Here is a 22,987-nt window from a genome sequence, read left to right as displayed (position 1 = left end):
ACGACTGTTTAAGGTCCAACACCCTGCCAGACTAGGTTATATCCTCTCAAGCATCTCTAGCAATTCACCCCATAAGGATATGGGTCCTTCTCCCGCTCCCAGTTGAGGTGCCTTTTCCACCCTGTCTCCCTGTGCTGCCACCTTCAGGGATCCATGGACTTGTCCACCAAGGTCCCTGTATTCCTCAGTACTCCGCAAGGACCTACCGTTCATTATGTCTGTCTTTCGTTTATCGTACCACCCACAGAGTATTACCTCACTTCGATCAGAACTAAACTCTGCTCATATTATCATCCAATCGACATCGGACTGCAGACGGAGACCATCCCCCTCACTGTGAACAACACCCTCACCTTTCATGTCATCTGCAAACCGACTAATGATACCTTCTGCTTTCACATCTGAGTTATTAATGTTCAATGGTTCCTGCTCAGATCTCTGTGGTACACCTGCTGGTGAAAGTATTCTATCCACCAATTTTGCATCCAATTTGCCAACTTGCCTTGGAACCCAGTCCTTTTGGACCAGCCTTCCATTTTGTATCTTGTCAAAGGACTTATTCAAGTCCATGTAAACCACATCATCTGCACAGCCCTCATCAATATACTTAAGCACCATTTCGAAAAAACTGAACTGAATTCCTCAGACAGTATCTTCCTCTGCCAAATCCGTGATGACTAAACCGAGTTGATCCTTACCTTTGCAAGTGTTGATTCATCCTCACAATTGTTTCCAATAATATCCCTCCCCCTGCTGTTAGACTATCTGCTCTGTAATTACCTGGCCTACCCGTGCTGCCCTTCTTGAACAAAGGAACCACATTAGCGATCCTCCAGTCATTCAGCACTTCACCTGTGGCCAGCAAAGTATTAAATATATCCACCAGGGCCCCAACAATCTCTGGATAATTAGCGTGGGGTCAAGAATGCTGGTTCAGGCAGTGACACCCACATCCCATGAATGAATAAATAAAAATACATATGTCTCTCCCTACCTCTGCAAACCCCTCCAGCTGCAGCAATTCGTACTGGCTTTGTAACACTGTTCAGGCCCTGACCACTCTCTGTAACTCTCTCACTACCTCCAGCAACTTCATCTTTCCCTGTTCCTATCGTGTCAATAAACCCTGACAATGATTCCCCTTCCCATTGCCCTCCTCCTGCGAGCAGACCCTTTGCAATCCCTTTAAAACTTACTCCTAAAACTCTCTCTCACTTCAGGATTTTAAGTACTTTGTGCTGATATTCTCAGCCTCATAATCTAATATGATCCATTTTGTCCTGAGTGAGGGACTGGTGGGGATTTCTTGCTGAGTTTTAATCTCTTTCTGTGGAATGTCCTTTTGTTGAGTGTTTTACACTCTTCCTTCAAATGTTTTCCACTGTACATTTCCAGACACATATTTCAGTCTGTTTAGCCTGTTTACCTTGGTCAGTTCTCCTCTCAAACCCATGTAATTGGCTATTTTTGTTTCTAGTTGTCCTTTCTGTGATTCACTTTAAAACTTTATATTTCTTTAAACTGCACTTTATCACAATTTCCCAGAGGATCTCTCCAGGTGACATTACTCATTCACTATGTTTTATCACACAACAGTCGCTCTGAGACAGTTACGTCCCTCGCCAGTTGCACAATGTGTTATTCTAAGAAACACTGAAAAAAATTCTCTGAACTCCTCTTCCAATATCACTGTTGTCAGTGTGATTGTCCCAGACTTTGCGAATATTGACATTTCACTAAATGTTCACCATGCCTGTATTAAAAATTCCAATGAATTCCTATTTATTGCAGTGACGAGCCATGAAATGCTGTTTGGTGGTCTAAAACTGTTCTGCTGCTTGTGTCCTTGGCAAGTAGTAGGCAGAATTTACATTCAGACTGACTCTACTTCATGATCTGAGACCAAATACTTTCTCTATAATGTCTTTCTTACCCATTATTGTTAGCGTTGCCCATTTTGCCTGAGTTTGCACAAGGCTGTGAAACATTGAATATTTATGTTCCACCTTTTGTTCGCCCAGTAACCACATCTCTCGGGTGTCTAAATCTCTTTTATCTCTGTGTCACAAATCCATCTGCCCCATTGCAGAGACTTTGTCCATTAATAAAAAACATAATTTACTCATTCCCACAATTTCCTGTCACAAATGGATTTGCTGATCTACAGTTTTAGTTAAACTTTGTCCCATCCTGTTCCTTTCTGTTGTCTTCGGTCACATTCCCATGCTGCTCTGATGCTTCACGTTTTCTCTTTGGATTTGGAGAGCTCCTTTCACCTGAAGCCTGTCCCTGCATCCTCTCTGTCAGTTTAAAACCATGTCCATAAATCTACCAACGTAATTGGCCAGGACATTGTTCCACTGGAACTGTGCTGGGACCAATCTGAATGGAATTTTTTAAAAATCAGGTATGGGATGTGGGTGTCTGTGGCTGACTAGCCTTTCTTGCCCATCCCTTGCTGCCCTTGAGCTAAGCAGCTGGCTCGCCCATTTCACAGGGTAATTGAGAGGCAAACACTTTGCTGTGGGTATGTCGTGCAGACCACATGAGAGTGAACTGTTGTCTTTCTCTGAAGGTCAAGTGTTTGGATTTTTATCAATACTTATTTATGGATTGTTAATACCAATTTTTAAAACATATATTCATTTAAAATTCCACATGGTTAGAAGTTAGAAAAAAGAGAGGGGTGGTCACTTTGTTGGGACTGTATTGTAGACTGTTGTAGACCCAACAGATACCAGAGGAGCAGATGTGTAGAGAGATTGCAGATAACTATAGGAATAATAGAGGAGTGCAGGCTGGAGATTTTAATATTCCCTGTATTGACTGGGCCACCTCGAGTATAAAAAACAACTGGACGGAGGGCAATTTTTCAAATGTGTCCAAGGAAGGTTCCTAAATCAATATGCAGAGGGCCCTACTCTACCCAGGCAGGTGAAACACTGGACCTCCCCTCAGAAAACGAGGTCGGGCAAGTGACTAAGTGTCATTCGGAGAGCACTTCGGGTCCAGTGCCCACAACTGTCTTCATTTTAACATAGTTATGGAAAAAGATCAGCAGGTCCACAGATTGAAGAGGAAAACTGGAACAGGGCCAGGTTTGGGGGCATTCTGCAGGGTCTGGCCAGCGTCAATGCCGTGAATTTAAAATTGCACAATGCCCAGCTATAATCCAACTCGCTTTGGAAGCGCTGGTCATCACTGTAACAGATGAAAGGCTTAAACTAAATTTGTTTGATATTCTATTCCATGACACTGCCATCATGTTGCTATAAATTCTGTACCTTAGGATTGTGCTCCACAACCACCTGATGAAGAAGCAGTGCTCTGACAGCTCGGGCTTTCAAATAAACCTTTTGGACTGGAACCGAGTGTTGGGTGATTTTTAACTTTGTCCACCCCCAGTCCGACACCGGCACCTCCATATTATGATTCCAATCGAGGGTGAGTCTGTTTGAAGGAAAAGGAACAACTGGCAAATGGGAGGCTGTTCAAAGTGTGGTATCAAGAATCCAGGACCCGTATGCCCCATTGGGATAAAGGGAAAAGCTGGCAGGTTTAGGGATCCTTGGCTGATGAGGTATAATAAGGCTCTGGTCTTGAAATGAAGACTGCATGCGTTGGGTTTAAGATTTCCGTATCTACATATTCTTAAAGACATGATCAATCTGTGGAGACCCTACGATCCTCTCAGTCCCTGTAATACTCCCAATCTGCAGAAGTAATTCCAATGCCTGTGACTCTTTCAATACATTTCCTACAAGACCCACTATCTATGTGATATCTTTTCATTGCCAGCACCCACCCTGTCAATGTAAGCTCCTCCAGTGTCTCCATCCATCTACTCATTTCCATAATATTCTCCAGTTCTTACATGTGTAAACATCACGCTCCCCTACAACCCTTCCCACTCTGACCAAACTGGAGGAGGTTACTAATGCTCCCTAATCTGTGAAACTGTCTCCAATCAAAGTTGCTGTCTTTATCACTTGGAGAATTTGTCTGATTCCACACCCCCTTTATCTAAATAACCTGCAGAACCTAAGCCTTCCTGTGTCTATAAACATCTTCAGTCACGACTACCCTCCATACGTCTATTTGTTTTTCCAATCTGTACAACCCACTTTATCTCTGTACTCAGCTCCATTCACCTGAAACATTCCTGTCTGTGTAAAACACCCCATCCTACCAACATCCTTATCCCTGTAAACTGCTCCATTCCTCCCAACCTCCCCATCTCCATGAACTCCTGTAGGCCCGATAGCTCTCCTCATTTCTGTAACCTCCTGTGGCTCTATGCTCCTCCCTCCCTGTGAAAGCACCTCCAGTCCCCACAATTCTTGCAGTCTGGTCATCTGCCTCCTGTTTGTGTCACTTCATTCAGATCGCATCCTCTCCCGCTTCCCGAAACCTCTTGCTGCCACCATAACTCTTGCTATTAGAACATGGAATAGCACATTCCAGTACAAGCCCTTCAGCCCTCAATATTGTGCTGACCTATTATCCTACTCTGAAGATGAAACGAACCTACATACCTTACACATTACTATCATTAATGTGCCTATCCAAGAGTTGCTTAGATGTCTGTAACGTGTCTGAATCTACTACCATGGCTGGCAGTCCATTCCAAGCACGCACCACACTCTGTGTAAATAACGTACCAGTCCCTTCCATGCCGACAGGATATCACAACCCAATCTGGTCCTACCTGCCAGCACCTGGCCCATATCCCTCTGATATCTAAGCTAAACCTTCCGCCAATTACCTTAAACTTATGTCCCCTTGTGATAGCCATTTCGCCATGGGAAGTAGTCTCTGGTTATCCACTCTATCTATGCCTCTCATTCCCTTGTACACCTCTATCATGTCACCATTCTTCCTCCTTCGCTGTGATCAGAAAAGCCCTAGCTTCCACAAACTACCTTCTATGGGCATGCCATCCAGTCCAGGCAGCATCCTGCGCAATCTCCTCTGCACTGTCTTTAAAGCTTCCACGTCCTCCCTATAATGAAGCGAACAGAACTGTTCACAGTATTCGAAGTGTGGTCTAACTGGGGTTCTGTACAGCTGCAGCAAAATCTCACATCTCTTAAACTCAATCCCCCTGTTAATGAAAGCCAACACACCATCCGCCTTCTTAACAGCCTGTCACCTTGGGTGGTAACCTGAGGGATACAGGATCCCTTTGTTCCTGCACGCTGCTAGGAATTCTGCCTTTAACCACGTAAATGTTTTCTGCAGAATCCTCCAAACTAAAACTATCCCTATCTTTGTAAGTTCCTCCAGTCCCTACAACACTCATAAATTGTGAAACCTCCTCAAGTCCATATATTCCTAATGTCTGCAAAATCCTCCCATCCTGATGTCGCTCCATATCTCTGTAACCCCCACCATCCTCCAGTGCCCTTCTGGGGAACATTGCAAAGGAAGGAGGAGTTGGAGAGTCTGGGCCATGTTACAAGGTATGAAGGGCTGCCGAACCTGGAGGATGGTACAAATTTCGAAAGGGACGTGGGACTTGCAGAAGGTTAGAGGTTCCGGGATTCATTGAACCTGCAGGATGGGACAGGGGATGGCTTGTGGAACCTGGAGGATATTATGATTTGAACCACAGGTAGTTTTTGATTGGACAATTCAGCCGATCTTACAGTCATAGAGATGTACAGCATGGAAACAGACCCTTCATTCCAACTGAGCCATGTCGACAGGATATTCCAACCAATCTAGTCCAACCTGCCAGTACCTGGTCTATATCCCTCCAAATCCTTTCTATTCATATATCCATCCAAATGCTTCTTAAGTGTTGCAATTGGACCATCTGTAAGATTGGCTGAAAGATCCAATCAAACATTACCTGTGGTTCAAATCATAACATCCTCCAGGTTCCATAACCCATTCATGGTCACATTCTGCAGATCAGTCCCACCTGCTAGCACCCGGCCCATCTCCCTCGAAACCCTTCCTATTCATATACCTATCCAGATGCCTTTTAACGGTTGCAGTTGTACTTGCCTCCACCACTTCCTCTGGCAGCTCATTCCAAACACGTACTATCCTCTGTGTGAAAAAGTTGCCCCTTTTTATCTTTTATATTTTCTACTCTCACCCTAAACCTCACCCTATAATTCTGGACTCGCACACCCCAGGAGAAAGACTTTGTCTATTTACCCTTTCCATGCCCCTCTTGATTTTATAAACCTCTATGAGGTCACCCTCCGCCTCCAACTCTCCAGGAAAAACAAACATCACCTGTTCAAACTCTCCCTATAGCTCATCCCTGGCAACATTGATGTAAATCTTTTCTGATCCCTTTCAAGTTTCACAAAATCCATCCGATCGGAAGTAGAGCAGAGTTGCATGCAGCATTCCAAAAGTAGCCTAACCACTGTCTTGTACAGCCGCAACATGACCTCCCAACTTCTGTACTCAATACTCTGACCAATAAATGAATGCACACCAAGCGCCTTCTTCGCTATCCTAACTACCTGTGACTCTACTGTCAAGGAACTCTGTATTTCATTTGAAAAATTGCATAGACAGGTAGAGTGGCCCGAGGTCTTCTGGGTCATGCCATTTCAGTCTAAGCTGGTAGGCAGAGCCAGTGAAATATTTGCAGCGCTGTCTGATAAATGGTCGAGAGATAATGCACATTTCAAATAGGCTATTGTAAGTGCTTATGGATTGCTTATGAAACAGAAGCCACTACAATTCTTTTTACTGTACCATCGCTATCTGTCAAAGCTCCTTCAGGTCTATATCCTCCGAATTGTTGAAACCTGCTATCACCATTGGAACTCCCATTATTTCCTAACATTGTTGAGTGTCTAAAACTTTCCTTTCAGGTTAATCTCCTCCACTGCATACAACACTCCTAGCCTGTGTAATCTCTTCATTTCCTTCAGTTCCTATTTACCTATCTATAGGTATGACTGCTTTGTGGCCATTGCATCCTCATTTATATCTGCAAAAGGCTTTGCTCACTGTAGCACATCCTATGCTCATAAGTGAATCTGGTCTCTCACAAGACTCTCTATCACTCTCTCCTCTAGTCTCTACAAGCTTCCCTACCCCTGTCGTATCTTGCAGCATGCACACCACTCACTCTCTCTGACATACCTTCCAGTGCATAAATTTATCTCTCCTTCTAACTGTAGCCAGTCTACAACTTCATCCCTGTCCGTGCAACATCCTCCAGTCCATATACTCCTCTCTATTGCTGCAGCATTCTCCAGCTTATATCATCTTCCATGTGCTTGCAACATTCTCCAGTCCATACCCTCCCTTTCCCTGTAATATTCTCCAGTCCATACCATCCTCCCTATCACTGTGATATTCTCCAGATCCCATAACTGTTGTTAGATGTGCCACATCCTGGAATGCTGTGAATGTTTCTACGCCCTGCTCAACATAGCCCATGTAACGAGCCACAACCCTACATACATCCCTATCTCTGGAATCTAATCAAAGACGCTTTATCTCTCTAACTTCCTCCAAACAATAAAATGTTTTCTCCTGTGGACACTCTGTAGCAACTGTAACTATGTTTAACCCTGCAACATTGTCGCGTCCCCAAACATCTCTCCCACTCTGTGACCTCTATCCATCCCTCAAAGGCCCTCTCTCGGTGACACGCGCCATGCATTTGCAACAAGGCAGATGGAATGACAGCATTAACTGAAGGGAACAGATATGATTGAACTGTTATTGTGGAGGTGTGGCTGCAGCATGACCATGACCGCAATGTGATTATTGAGGGGTTGTAGGGAATTAGGCAGGATCAGCAAACAACCAAACAAGGTCCTGTTTTGTTGTGAAGAAAGGATGCAGTCAGTGCATTAGTGAGACAGCCAATTTAATCTGGAATCAAAATATAGAGTCATTTTGAATGGACAGCTTCCAAATAGCAAGGGGGATCTGGAAGATCAAATCACAATCCATGCTCGTTGGTAAGTTGGATACAATATTTTCTTGGTGATAGTAGACAGAGGCATGTGGAGTGGTGAATTCTGATTGGACGTCTGTGGTCAATGGTGTTTCACAAGGATCAGTGCTGCTGTGTCTGTGTGTAATTTATATCGGAGATTCAGATGGAAAGGTCAGCAGTTTGATTGGTAATTTTGCAGACGGCATTTGGAAAGGCATGTAATGATTAGGGATAGTTAGGGGAATTGTGGATAGTGAGGAAGAGTGTTCAAGGTTGCAGCAGTGTGTTGATCAGCTGGAACGTTGGGCAGAGATGTGGCAAATTGAATTTCATCGGGACAAGTGTGAAGTGATGCATCTATGAAGTCAAATGGAAGAGAGAAGTGCACTAATTGACTAATTGGAAACATTGATAAACAGAGAGACATTGGATCCAAATCCATAGCACCCGAAATATAACAACACAGTAGGATGTGGTGGTAAAGGAGGAGTATGGTAGGCTTACCTTTATTGGTCACAGTATTGAGTACAGAGGTTTGCATGTCATGTTGTGACTGAATGAAACTTCATTCGGCCATGTTTGGAAGGTTGCGTGTTGTTCTCATCGACACACCACAACAAGGATGTGGAGGTTTTGGGGAGGTTGCAACAGAGGGTTGGCAGAATATTGCCTGGATGAGAATGTGTTTACTGTAAGGAGGTTGGACGCAGTTGGATTGTTTTGCGTGAGTATCGGAGACTAAGGTGTGACCGGGTACAGTTATATAGCATTAGGAGAGGCGTGAATAGTGTGGATAGTCAGAATCCTCCTTCCAATGTAGAAATGTCAAATACTAGGGCGCCTCGGTTTAAGGTGAGAGTGAGAAGTTTTAAGTGAGATGAATGAGGCCAGTTGTCTTTATCAAGAGGGTAGAAGCTGCTCAGGAGGTGGGAGAGGTGGCAACGAGAGCAAACATTTGAAGGGCATTTAGACAGAAACATGAACAGGCAGAGAATAGAGGGATATCGCCCATGTGCAGGCAGATGGGATTAGTTTAGAATAGCATCATGGTCAGCACAGCCATGGTGGGCCGAAGGGCCTATTACTCTGCTGTACTTTTCGATTTTCTAACTTAACGACATCTAACCTGTCAAAGCCCCTCCGAATCCTGGACGTTTCATTGAATTTCTCTCCCATTCTTCAAAACCCCAATAGTTTCAAGGGCAATCTACTCCACCTCTTCTCATTGGAAAATCCCGCCATCTCCAGGATCAGCCGAGTGAACCTTCCCTGGCCTGCCTCCAATACAAGAATGTCTTTCCTTACAGATCACATACTGTTCATTATCATCTAGGTGTGGTCTGATATGTACCTTGCATCGTTTTAGCAAGACCTCCTTATTTTTAGAATCCATTCCCTTTGTAATAAATGGCAGCATTTGATTTGCCTTCTCTATGACCTGCTGATCCTGTAAGCTACCTGTTTCAGATTGATTCACAAGGATTCCCAAAACCCTTTGTGCAGTCAGTCTGAAACCAAACGGTGTTAGCCTGACAGTGAGTCGGGAACGTGCTGGAATGTGTTATAAAGGATATGACAATAAATGATAACTGGATGTGTAGAAACAATGGGAGATGTATGATTTTATAAAAGGGGAATATATTTAAATCTGTTGGATTCTATATTTTGGTGTGACCTTAAATGGCAAAATAGATAAGGTTGAGGGAGGCTAGTTGCGGTAGAGGTATATTTGAAATTTTAGAAGCATTTTGACAAGTTCCAACCAAGGCTAAAAATTATCTCGGGAGAGAATAGGGCCCCTGAAATGTCAATGAGGCTGTCTGTGTGGAATCACTGCTGATGGGTGGGATACTGAACAAATATTTTGTGTTTGGATTTACTACGGAGAAAGATATGGAAGCTCGGGAACTTAGGAAAATACATATGGATGTCTTGAAAAGAGTGCAGGAGAACAGGAGGTGCTGGATGTCTTAAAATGCAATAAGTTAGATAAAACCTTGGGACATGATCAGATGTATCCCAGCGCCTTGTGAGAAGCGAGGGAGAAAATTGCAGGGCCCCTTGCAGAGATATTTGCATCATCAACAGCCACTACAGGCCAGGCAGACTGATGCAGGGGTGGTAAGTTGTTGGAGGAGATTCTGAGGGGAATGATCATCATGCCTTTGGAAAGGTAAGGACAGATTTACGATCGTCAGCATGGCTTTGTGCACGGGAAATCATGCCTCAAATGTGAGTGTGGAGGTAGACAAGTGAGAGATCAAAGCAGAGCAGTACACGATGTCCACATGAACTTTATCAAGGCCTTTGGCAAGGTTCTGCATGGCAGACTGGTTAGTAAGTTGAGATCAGACATAGCCAGGGAGCGCTCACCAACTGGATACAAAACAGGATTGACGGTAGGAGACGGAGCATGATCATAGAGGGTTACTGCTTAAACTGCAGGCATGTAACTAACAGTGTGCCGTGGGGTTCGGTGCTGTGTCACTGTTGTGCATCATTTATGTAAACAGTTTGGATGATAATACAGAAGCCATGGTTAGCAAGTTTGTGAGTGAGACTGAAATTGGTGATAATGTGGACAGTGAAGAGGGTTATCGAAGAGTACAAAGGGAGCAACAATACTGCTGGGCCAGTGAGGTTAGAAATAACAGGTGGAGAAATGCAAGATGTTGTATTGTGATAAAGCAGACCAGGCTGGACTTGTACAATTAATGTTCGGGCCCTGGATACTGTTGTCAGTGACCCAGGGACGCAGGTACACAGTTTTTTGAAAGTAGCGTCACAGGTAGACAGGCTGGTGAAGGAGGCGTTTGAGATGGTTACCCTTCATTGGGCAGAGCATTGAGAGTAGGAATTGGGATGTCATGGTGTATCTGTACAGGACATTAGTGAGGCCACTGTTTAAGCATTGTTGATTATCTGGTAAAAATCAACTTGTTCACGTATGTCCTTCAGAGAGGGACACCTGGCATTCTTACCTGGTCTGGCTCACATGTGACTCCAGTCCCACAGCAATATGGCTGACTCTGAGCTGCCTCTGGGCAATTAGCAGGAGGGCAATGTATGCTGGTCCATCCGGTGACTTCCTCAGGCCATGAATGAATCAATGAAAATACAGATGTCCATCCCTACCTCTGCAAACAGCTCTAGCTGCAGCAATTCGTACTGGCTTTGTAACATTGTTCAGGCCTTTGCCCCTCTCTGTAACACTCTCACCACCTCCAGCACCTTCAATTCTCCCTGTTCTGACCATCTGATTAAATGCTGACGTTTCCTCTTCCTACTGCACTCCTGCTTGGAGACTACCTAGCGATCTCTTTAACCAATGCGTCCACACTTCTAAACGTTGGCTTCTTCAGAATTGATAGGTTTTTTTTCATCTCTTAATCAAATCCTTTAAGTCCTGGGCCAAGACCGTCCGAAGTGGGGAATGAGCATTGGGAAGGTGTCGAGCACCTCGAGACTTTCAGTGGGGAAAATGAGAATCCAAGAGAAAATAACACAAGGAACGTGCTGCCACACCAACGCTCCACTCCCCCTTCCCATGGCCACCTTCTGCTCCAAGTGTAACAGAACCTGTGAAAGGTAACATCGTTCTGTACAGTCAACTCAGGACCCGCACCGCCCAGGAGTGGGAGAGAGTCAGCCTCGTCTGTGACCCACCGCCAAAGAGATGATGAGATAGGAAGGTTGAATCCCCTCACAATTATCCCAGTGCCTTTGTTACAAATTCAAACAATTCCCTGTTAATGCAGTGTCTAAGAATGTGATATCACTCAGTATCTCTCCATGTGGTATCCCTCGCTGTGTCAGTCTATTTGCTGCCTCTGTCAGCATTTCTCCCTCTTACAGATGGTCTGAGATCCTGAGTCAACAGAATTCTCCACTCCAGAGAGATGCAGCAGCACGGGCAAGGGATGGAGATTGGGATTTTCGAGATCGCTGCTGGACTCTGTGCAACTCTGCATGTGTTATCCTCATTGCATCAGTCTAATTTCCCATTCTGTCTATTTCTGTCTCATGCAGGTAATCAGGATGTTCCTAACTCCTGTCTCATCCATCACCTCATTAAAGCTGGTTGGTCAGCCAGAGAGGGATGGAGAGGGACATCTGGAGCCTTCAGTAAATCCTGCAGCCGGTAAGATCGCTCACAGTATACAGCACAGGGTGGAAGGAGGAGATGTCTTTATTAAGACCTGGAAGACAGGACTTAGACACAGATCTGGGCAAGGAACAGCAACATTCTAGGCTTCATTCCCACCATCTTGTGAGGGTCCTGCTTTCACCTCTACTGTACTGGTCCTCGATGCGACAGCACAGGGGATCGCAGGCATCAATCCTGGCCCATTCTGTGTTCGTGATCACTGTAATATCCTCCAGTCCCGATAATCCTACCTCTGTCTGGAATCTCCTCTAGTCCACACCATTCTCTCTGTCTCTGTCAGGTTCTCCAATCCCTAACACCCTAATTCCTAAACTTCTGCAGTAGATACTAAATTCCTTCATCCTGGTAAACCCTGACAGTCCTGTCTATCCCTGTAAGATCCTCCCACCAATGCCACCCTCCATGTCAATGTATTTGTCTTTAACCTCTCCATCGGTCCCTATCTATGTAATCTTCTCCAGCTCCTACAACCCTTCCTTTGCTGTGAAAAATTTGTAATCTCCTTATCCTTCTCCAATTCTTTGATCTTTATCTTGTTAAATTTCACCCTCATTCCCGACACCATACCCCTCGCGACCACAGGAACCTCCTTCAGTTTGTGCAACCCTCCCCATCTGTATAACTGTCTCCATCCCAGCACACTGGCATTCTCCATTGCCTTCCGATCTCTGTAACCTTCAGAACCGAGAAGCCTTGTTATAACTGTAAACGTTTCAGTCACTACAATCTTCCATATGTCTGTTAGTATTCACAATACACTTCTCCCGGAAACACACCCCGTCTGTGCCTCTCCGACTGTCTGCCTCTCCCTACATCCATCCCTATCCCTATCTCCAGAATCTAATCCAGCTCCCTCTATCTCTGTAAATTCCTCCAATCCCCAAACCCCTTTGTCCCGCTGACATTCTTGACCAGATGTAACTCTGTTTAACTCTAAGATCCTCGAGTCCCTGGAAGCCTCCCTGTCTCTGTAACCTCTACCAATCTGTTTAACCCCCCACTACTGAGGAATGACTCCCTGTATTCGCCATAAGGCAGATGGAATGACAGTGAACAGATATGATGGAACTGTCATCCGGAGATTTAGCTGCAGAATGACCATGACTGGGAGGTGAATACTGAAGGGTTGTTGGGATAGAGTTATAGAGTGCAGCATGGTAACCAACCCTTCGGTCCAATCCATTCATGCTGAGCAGATATCCCAACCCAATCTAGTCCCAATAGGCAGACTAGGCAAAAAGCCAACAACTTGTGAAGGAAGGATGAGGTTAATGTATTAATGAGACAGTCATGTGGATCTGAATATCAAAAGTGGAGCTGAGAATAAGCAAGCAGCAGCAACCATTAGCAGGAATTCTTTTGTAAGCACCAGACAGTGATGGGAATGTCAATATGGTTACAGTCAGGACTGTATGTACTAATGGCAAGGGCAGTACAGTAACTGTGTGTGACAGTGGACTCCATGCCGACTGATACAGCAATGAGTATCAGTGCTGTAACGGATAGAATCCTGGATTGTATGTGAGGTGGTTTTCTATAACATCATCATATTTGTAGATCAAATGCTGTGTACTAATAAATATCCAATAATTCCATTATAAAGGAGTTTTGTGAGCAGAGACCCATAATATTATGCAAGATATAATGAATTTGTGCTCAGATCATGAGATGTAGGAGGGGAATGAAGCCATTTGGCCCATTGACTATGCTCTGTCCTTCAATTAGATCATGGTTGATCTGATACTGTTCAACTCTACTTTCCTGCCTTTTCCACAAAACCCTTGTTTCCCTGATTCATTAACATCTGCAGGAGGTTACAGAACAGTTGGAGAGATAGACAGAAATGGCAAATTGAGTTCAATCTGGACAAGCGTGAGATGATGTCAAATTCAATAAGAACGTTAGCATACTGAGGGATATTGATATACAGAAGGATCTTGGTGCAAGTCGGTAACTCCCAGAAAATGGCAACAGAAGTATTTCAGATGGGAAAGAAAGCAAATGGAGCACTGGCCTTCATCAGTCACAATGTTGGGTATAGTGGTTTCCATCTGATGCTGTGATTCTATAAGACGTTTGTTTGGCCACATTTGGAGTATTGTGTGCAGTTCTCACCTCCACACAATAGGGAGGATGGGGAGGCTTTGGAAGGGGTGCAAAAGGGATTTATCAGCACGTTACCTGTGTTTTAGGGTTTTTAAGGGTGTGTTAGGTTTAAGAGGAAATTAAACAAAGTTGGATAGTTTCGTGAGAGTATCAGAGGCTGACAGGTGACCAAGTATAGGGATATAACGTTAGGACAGGGATAAATAATGTAGATAGTCAGTATCTCTTTTCCAATGTGTAAGTTTCAAATACTGGAGTGCATAGGTTTAAGGTGAGAAAGAGGAAGTTTAAACGAGATGTGTGAAGCAAGTTTTTTTTTACGTGGAGTGGATGTTACAGAGGGAGGTCGTAGAAGCAGAAATGTGAGTAAAGTTTTGAAGTGGGATTTAGACAGAAACATGAACAGGCAGAGAATAGAGGGATATGGACCATGTGCAGGCAGATGGTATGAGTTAGAATAGTATCTTGGACAGCATAGACGTGGTGGGCCGAAGGGCCTGTTGCTGTGCTCTACTGTTCTATTTTCTAACTTCCCAGCATCTGCCCGATCAGACCCCCTCAGAATTTTGGATGTTTCATTCCATTTCTCTCTCATTATCTAAACTTCAATGGGTTCAACCTCAACCTACTCCACCTCTTCTCATTAGAAAGTTCCTCCATTCCCAGGATCAGCCGAGTGAACCTTCTCTGACCTGTCTCCAATTCAAAAATATCTTTCCTGCGGGCACTCACACTGTTCATGATATTCGAGGTGGGTCTGACTTGTACCTTGCATAGTTTTAGCTAGACCTGCCTAATTTTAGACTCCATTCCCTCTGTAATAAATGTCAGCATTTTATTTGCCATCTCTATTACCTGCTGACCCTGTGAGCTACCTTTTTCAGATTGATAAACAAGATCTCCCACAACCCTTTCTGCTGTCAGTCTGAAACCAAATAGTGTTAGCCTGACAGTAAATCGGGAGCATACTGACATTGTTAGAAAGGATATTTCAATACACAATAACTGGCCACTTAGAAAGCCAATTGATTAAAAGAGAATTTGTTTTTGAGCCTGTTGCATTTAATTTGTTGGTGTGAATATAAGTGGCAGAATTGTAATGGTGTAGGAGGGTGTGGTGGTACGGGGGATATGGTGTATTTGAATTATCAGAAGCCTTTACGCAAGTTTCAATAAGGGCTAAAGAGTCACTTGGTAGAGAATAGGCCCCCTTAAAGATAAATAAGGTCACCCATGTGTGGAACCAGAGGAGATGAGTCAGATATTAGACAAAATAGTGTTGTCAGAATTTACTGTGGCGAAAGACATGGAAGCTCGGGAACGTGGGGAAATAAATAGTGATGTCTTGGAAAGAATCCTCAACAGAGAAGAGAAAGTGCTGGAATCTTAAAACAAATCAAGGTAGATCAATCCTCATTAGATCTGTGCTAGAATATTGTGAGAAGCGAGGGAAGAGATTGCAGTGTTTCTAACAGAAATATTTATATTATCAACAGACACAGTGAGGTGTTGGAAGACTGGAGGGCGGCTAATGCTGTTCCATCACTTAAGGGCTGCAGGGAAAAGCCAGGAAATTACAGCTCAGTGACCCCAGTGATAGGGAAGTTGTTGGAGGAGATTCTGTGAGAAAGGTGCTCCTTAAATTTACAAAGGCAAGGGCTGATTCGAGATGGTCAGCAGGGCTTTGTGAGTGGAAAACTATGTTGCACAAACCGGATTGACTCTTCGAGGAGGTGGCCAAAGATAGATGAAGGCAGAGCAGTCAACGTTGTCCACATGGACTTTAGCATCGAGTCAAGAGGAAGGAGGAAGTTTACTTAAGTTCGAGGAAGCAAGGATCAGACAGGGCTCCAGAGAGTTGCATTGGGTGGCAAGGTGTCTCAGTGGTTAGCACTGCTACCTCATAGCACCATGGACTCCATTTCGATTACAGCCTCAGGCGACTGTCTGTGGGGTGTTTGCACATTCTTCCAGTGTCTGCGTGGTTTTCCTCCAGGTGCTCTGGTTTCCCCCCACAGCCCAAAAATGTGCAGATTATGTGGCTCAGCCATGCTAAATTAACCATAGTGTTCACGGATGTGCAGGTGTGGTGCATTAGTCAGGGCAAATGGAGAGTAATAGGGTGGGGAATGGGGCTGGGTTGGATACTGTTTGGAAGGTTGGTATGGAGGTGTTGGGCAAAATGGCCCATTTCCACACAGTAGGGATTCTCTCAAGATACCAGGAAGGAACCGTGGAATGGACTTAGGGCAACTAGAAGGGAATGTGAAAAAGCATTGTTGGGAAGGATTAAGGAAAACCATAAGGTATTCTCCACTTATGGGAGGAACAAGAGCAAGGCATGAGTGAGGATAAGGCCAATCTGGGGTAGTGGAAGGAACTTGTGCCTGGAGTCACAGGAGGTAGGGGAGGTCCTTAATGAATACTATGTCTCAGTATTCACGGCTGAGAAGGGTCTTGTCGTTTGTGAGGGCCGTGTGAAACAGGCTGATGTACGTGAACAGGTGGATGTTAAGAAGGAGAATGTACTGAGAATTTTGTAAAATATAAGTCACTGAGCCAGACTGGATGTGTCCAAAGTTACTACACGAAGCGAGGGAATGGATTGCTGCACACCTGGGTGATGACCTTTGCACCCTCAATGTCCACTGGAGTCGGACCAGATGATTGGAGGCAGGAAACTATGATTCCCTTGTTCAGGAAAGGGAATAGGGATAATCCTGGGAATTGCACACCTGTCAGTCTTATGTCTGTGGTGTGCAGATTATTGGAGAGGACTCTGAGAGATAGGATTTATTATTCTTTGGGAAACCATAGTTTGATTGGAGATAGTCAGCATGGTTTTGTCAGGGGCAGGTCATGCCTTACAAGTCTTATTGAATCTTTTTAGAATGTGATGAAACACCTTTATGGCTCATTCAGAAAATATGGAGGCATGGGATACAGGGAAACCTGTCTGTCTGGATACGGGATTACTGGCCCACAGAAGACAGAGGGCGATGATAGATAGAAAACCATTCATCCTGGAGCTCAGTGACCAGTGGTTTTCTGCAGGGAGTGGTTACAGGACCTCTGCTCTTTGTGATTTTATGAATAAGTTGAATATGTGAATGGAAGAGTCGGTTCGTAAGTTTCCCAATGACACAAAGGTTGGTGGAGTGGTTGATAGTGTGTGGGGCTGTTGTAGGTTGCAATGGGGCATTGACAAGACGCTGAGAAGTAGCAGATGGAGTTCAATCTGGAAAAGTGTGAAGTCGTTAATTTTAGAAGATTGAATTTGAATGCAGAATTCCTGGTTAATGGTAGGATCCTTGGCAGTGTGGAGGAACAGATCCATAGTTCCCTCAAAGTTGCCACCCAAGCTAATCGGCTTGTTAAGAAGGAATATATTGTATGGGATTTCATTAGTTTGGGGATTGAGTTTTAAAGCCGAGAGGTTATGTTGCAGCTCTATAGAGCCCTGGTTAGACCTCAGTTGGAATATTGTGTTCAGTTCTGGTCCCTTCATTACAGGAAGGATGTGTAAGTTTTAGAGAGGGTAAAGAGGAGATTTACCAGGATGCTGCCTGTACTGGAGAGCATGTCTTATGAAGAAAGGTTGAGGGAGCTAAGGCTTTTCTCGTTGAAGTGAAGAAGGATGAGGGGTGACTTGGCAGAGGTGAACAAGGTGATGAAAGTCATAGATAGAGTGAATAGAGAGATTTTTTTACCTTGACATAAATAGCTATTACAAGGGGTTATAATTTTCCGGTGATTAGCAGATGGTTAAGGGGAGATCTCAGAGGTAGGTTCATTACATATAGAGTGGTGTATGTGGAATGCACTGCCAGCGGTGGCAGTAAAATTAGATGCATTCGGGACATTTAATATACTTCTGGATAGGCACATGGATGATAAAAAAAATGAAGGGAACGGAAGTTCGAGTCATAGAGGTGTACAGCATGGAAACAGACACTTCAGTCCAACCCGTCCAAGCCGACCAGATATCCCAAACCAATCAAATCCCACCTGCCAGCACCTGGTCCATATCCCTCCAAACCTTTCATATTCATATACCTCTTAAATGTTGCAATTGTACCAGCCTTCACCACTTCTTCTGGCAGCTCATTCCATACACGTACCACACACTGTGTGGAAAAAGTTGCCCCTTTGGTCTCTTTTATGTCTTTCCCCTCTTATCCTAAACCTATGGACTTCCCAACCACAGGGAAAATACTTTGTCTATTTACCCTATCCATGCCCTTCATAATTTTGTAAACCTCTGTAAGGTCACCCCTCAGCCTCCGACACTCCAATGAAAAACGCCCCAGCCAGTTCAGCCCCTCCCTATAGCTCAACTCCTCCAACCCTGGCAACATACTTGTAAATCTTTTCTGAACGCTTTCAAGTTTCCCAACATCTTTCCAAAAGTAAGGAGACCAGAATTGCACGCAATATTACAACAGTGGCCTAACCAATGTGCTGTACAGTTGCAGCATGACCTCCCAACTCCTGTACTCAATACTCAGACCAATAAACGAAAGCATACCAAACACCTTCTTCACTATCCTATCTACCTGCGACTCCACTTTCAAGGTGGTATGAACCTGAACCCCAAGGTCGCATGGTTCAGCAACACTCCCTAGGACCTTACCATTAAGTGTGTAAGTCTTGCTAAAATTTACTTTCCCAAAATGCCGCAGCTCGCATTTATCTGAATTAAACTCTATCTGCCACTTTTTTTTAATCTTACGGTCGGATAAAAGATTGGCATTTCATCATGACCGAAGGGTCTTGTTCCGTACTGTTCTGTGTTCTACGTGTCGTATGGAAAGCTGGGTAATAAGCTCAGATCAGTGTAAAAGGTTATGACGTTCAGGAGGAGGTAGTCAACTGGACAGAAAATTGGGCTAGATGGTAGGAGACTGAGGGTGATGGGAGACATATTGTCTTTCTGACTGGCGACATGTGACCAGCAGTGGGGTGGGTCCCCTGTTGTTTGTTATTTGGATAAATGGTTTGGATGGGAATATTGTTAAGTAAGTTAAGTTTTTTGGGTGACACTGAAATTGGTGGTAAACTGGACAGTGATGAAGGTTATCTATGATACAACAGGATGAACAGTACTGCTGGGATAGTGGGCTGAAGAATAGCTGATGGAGTTTAATTAGATAAAGGTGAAGTGTTCCATTTTGGTGAAACAAACCAGGGTGGGACTTGTACAGTTAATGTTAGAGCCCTGGGTCGTGTTGTCAGTAAGTGACCCAGTGACCCAGGTAAACAGTTCTTTAAAAGTGGTGTCACAGACAGGCTGGTGAAGAAGGCGTTTGGGATGGTTTCCTTCACTGGGCAGAGCATTAAGAGTAGGAGTTGGGACGACATATTGTATCTGTACAAGACATTGGTGAGGCCACCATAAAAGCATTGTTGATCAGTGGGAAGAACTCATCTGGTTCACTGACCTCCTTTTGTGTAGAAAATCTGACATTCTAACCTGGCCTGGCTAATATGTGACTCCAGACCCATTGCAGTATGACTGACTCTGAGCTGTCCTCTGTGTAATTAGCAGTGACACCCACATCTCATGAATGAATAAATAAAAATACATGTATCCCTCCCTATCTCTGCAAACACCTCCGGCTGCAGCAATCCGTACTAGCTTTGTAACACCGTTCAGATCCTGTCCACTCTCTGTAACACTCTCACCACCTCCAGCACCTTCACCTCTCCCTGTTCCTTTTGTGACATTAAACCCTTACACTGATTCCCCTTCCCACTGCCCAACTCCTGCGAGCAGACCCTTTGCAATCCCTTTAACACTTACTCCAAAAACATTTTCTCGCTTCAGGATTTTAAGTACTTTTTGGTGATCTTCTAAGCCTCATAATCTAATATGATCCATTTTGTCCTGAGTGAGGGGCCGGAGGGAATTTCTTGCTGAGATTTTCTGTTTCGATGGAATGTTCTTTTGTTGAGTGATTTACTCTTCCTTCAAACTGTTCATTTACAGGCCCATATTTCAGTCTGTTTCGCCTCTTTACCTTGGTCAGGTCTCATCTCAAACCCGTGTAATTGGCTGTTTTTGTTTCTAGTTGTAGCTTGTCCTTTCTGTGGTTCACTTTAAAACTTTATATTTCTTTAAACTGCACTTTATCACCATTTCCCTGAGGATCTCTCCAGGTGACATTACTCATCCACTAAGTTTCATCACACATCGGTCACTCTGAGATAGCTATGTCCCTAGCCAGTTGCACAATTTGTTATTCAAAAAAAAACCGACAAAAACTTTTTCTGAACTCCTCTTCCAATATCACTATTGTCAGTGTGACTGTCCCAGATTATGGAAATATTGAAGTTTTCCAAAATTATCACAATGCCTTTGTTAAAAAATTCCAGTGAGTTCCTGTGTAATGCAGTGATGAGCAATGGAATGCAGTTCGCTGGCCTAAAACGGTTCTGCTGCTTGTGTCCTTGGAAAGTAGTAGCCAGAATTTACATTCAGACTGACTCTACTTCATGATCTGAGGCCAAATGATTTCTCTGTAATGCCTTTGTTATCCATTATTGTTAGCGTTGCCCATTTTGCCTGAGTTTGCACAAGGTGGTGAACCATTGAATATTTATGCCCACCTTTTGTTCGCCCTGTACGCATGTCTCTCTGGTGTCTAAATCCCTTTTATCTCTGTGTCACAAATGAATCTACCTTATTGAAGAGACATTATCCATTCCAAAAAAAACATAATTTACTATTTTCCATAATTTCCTGTCACAGCCCTATTCCCTGATGTACATTCCCTGGTGTAGTTAAACTCTGTCCCATCCTGTTCCTTTCTGCTTGTCTTCAGTCATATTCCCACGCTGCTCCCACACTTCACCTTTTCTCTTTGCATTTGGAAAGCTCGTTTCACCTGAACCCTGTCCCAGCATCCTCTGTGTCAGTTTAAAGCCCTGTCCCATAAACCTACCGACATGATTGGCCAGGACACTGGTTCCAGTACAGTTCCAGTGGGACCATCCTAATGGACTATTTATTAAATCGGGTATGGGATGTGGGTGCCTCTGGCTGACCAGCCTTTCTTTTCCAGCCCTAGCTGCCTTCGAGCTAAGTAACTTGCTCGGCCATTTCAGAGGGTAATTGAGAGGCAAACACTTTGCTGTGAGTACATCGTGTAGACCACGTGAGGAGATGTCCTTATCTAAAGGACAAGTATTTGGTTTTTTTGCACATCAGCAATGGTTTCGTATTTATTTATGGATTGTTAATTACTATTTTTAAAATTATTAATTTCAAACTCCACCATTTCTGATGGTGGGATTCAAACCCTCTTCCCCTGAACATTAGCTGAGGTTTTGGATACATGTTCTAGCAATAATACCACTTGGCCATGACTTCACCTGCTCACTGGTTGCTCATCCCTGAGCACTGATACTAGAGCATCATGAAGCTAAACCCATTCTTCCAACATGACTGTGTGATCCTGAAGTCTTGCAGCACTCTGGTGATATCACTCAGTCTCTGTCCATGTGGTATCCCTCACTGTGTGGGTCGAATTGCTGCCTCTGTCAGCGCCTCCCGCTCTTCCAGTTACTCCAGATCCTGAGCCAACAGAATTCTCCACTCCAGAGAAATGCAACAGCACAACCCAGGGATGGAGTGGGACTTTCCAGATAGCTGTGGGGTTCATTTCCATTCTCCATGTGTAACCCTCACTGCATCAGTCTAATTTTCTATTCTGTCTATCTCTCTGTCTCCTGTAGGTATTTAGGAAGTTCTGGGGGTCTCGTCCAACACCTCATTGAAGATGATTGGTCAGCCCGAGAGGCAAACGGAAGGGCGATGTGGAGTCTTCAATAAATCCTGCAGTGAGGTAAGATCACTCACAGTGCACAGAGCAGGGAGTAATGAGAGGGCTCCAAACATCGCTAACAGGACATGACATAGATACAGTGCTGGAGGGGGAGCGCAGTACAGTACAGACACACCCCAGACTCAATCACCACCTCTACTTTATTTTATGTTGCACTGAGACAGCATGGGGAGTGCATAGTTATCAATCCAGGCCTGTGCTGTCTTAGTGAGCATCAGGACAACAGAGGGGCAAGCAGGCCTCTGACGAGAGGTTGGGAATGCTGCCTGGGATCTTTCTGTTCTGTGTCCTCCCTCCATCACTGTGCTAAGACTCACTACTCTGCAACTCTGTGCCTATGGCATGGCTTGTGCAACAGTGTCTTCAGTAATTTTTAACTCCTATAACAGTTCCTGTCCCTGTAACTACCTCCCTTCCCGATAGTCCTCCACATATTTGAAATGTACTGCATTCCAGACTACCCTCCTTATCGCTATAAATTGCTTCAGCGTCTACAACATGCTTTATTTCGGTACTGTAATCCTCTTTAACTGGATACAGAGTGATACAGCACAGAAACAGAACCTGTGGTACAACTCATCAATGCTCTCCATGTTTCCTATAATGAATGAGTCTCATTTGCCTGCGTTTGGCCCTTAGCTCTTCAAACCTTCTCCCCTCCATGTACCTGCCCAAATGTCTTTTCCATGCTGTAATTGTTCTTGTTTCTCCCATGTTCCCCTGGCAGTCTGTTCTGTCTGTGCACCATCCTCTGTGGATAATGTTGCCCCTCAGCTCCCTCTTTAAATCTTTGCTCTCTCACGTCCCGTTTGTACTCTCGAGTTTTGGACTCCCTTACCCTTCGCTATTCACCATTCTTAGGCCCAATCCTTGTGGCACTCCACTGGAAACAGACCTCCAGTCTGATAAGCAAACCTCCAACACCACCCTCTGTCTTCTACC

The 22,987-nt window shown here is 44.3% G+C and overlaps 1 long non-coding RNA gene across 1 annotated transcript in view; it reads left to right on the top strand.

Moving 5' to 3' along the window:
- Positions 1 to 3,368: 3,368 nt before the first annotated feature.
- Positions 3,369 to 22,987, top strand: part of LOC148134110 (uncharacterized) — a 113,690-nt gene continuing 94,071 nt past the window's right edge. The window contains exons 1-3 of the long non-coding RNA XR_015755911.1: positions 3,369 to 3,444; positions 11,954 to 12,065; positions 21,936 to 22,045. This is a non-coding gene — a long non-coding RNA (uncharacterized LOC148134110). The remainder of the gene's footprint in view (positions 3,445 to 11,953; positions 12,066 to 21,935; positions 22,046 to 22,987) is intronic.

This window comes from Chiloscyllium plagiosum, unplaced genomic scaffold, assembly GCF_037043375.1.
Source record: "Chiloscyllium plagiosum isolate Xiang-an unplaced genomic scaffold, Cpla_swu_hap1 HiC_scaffold_72, whole genome shotgun sequence".
Classification (NCBI taxonomy): domain Eukaryota; kingdom Metazoa; phylum Chordata; class Chondrichthyes; order Orectolobiformes; family Hemiscylliidae; genus Chiloscyllium; species Chiloscyllium plagiosum.
This window is presented reverse-complemented; position numbering and strand designations above follow the sequence as displayed.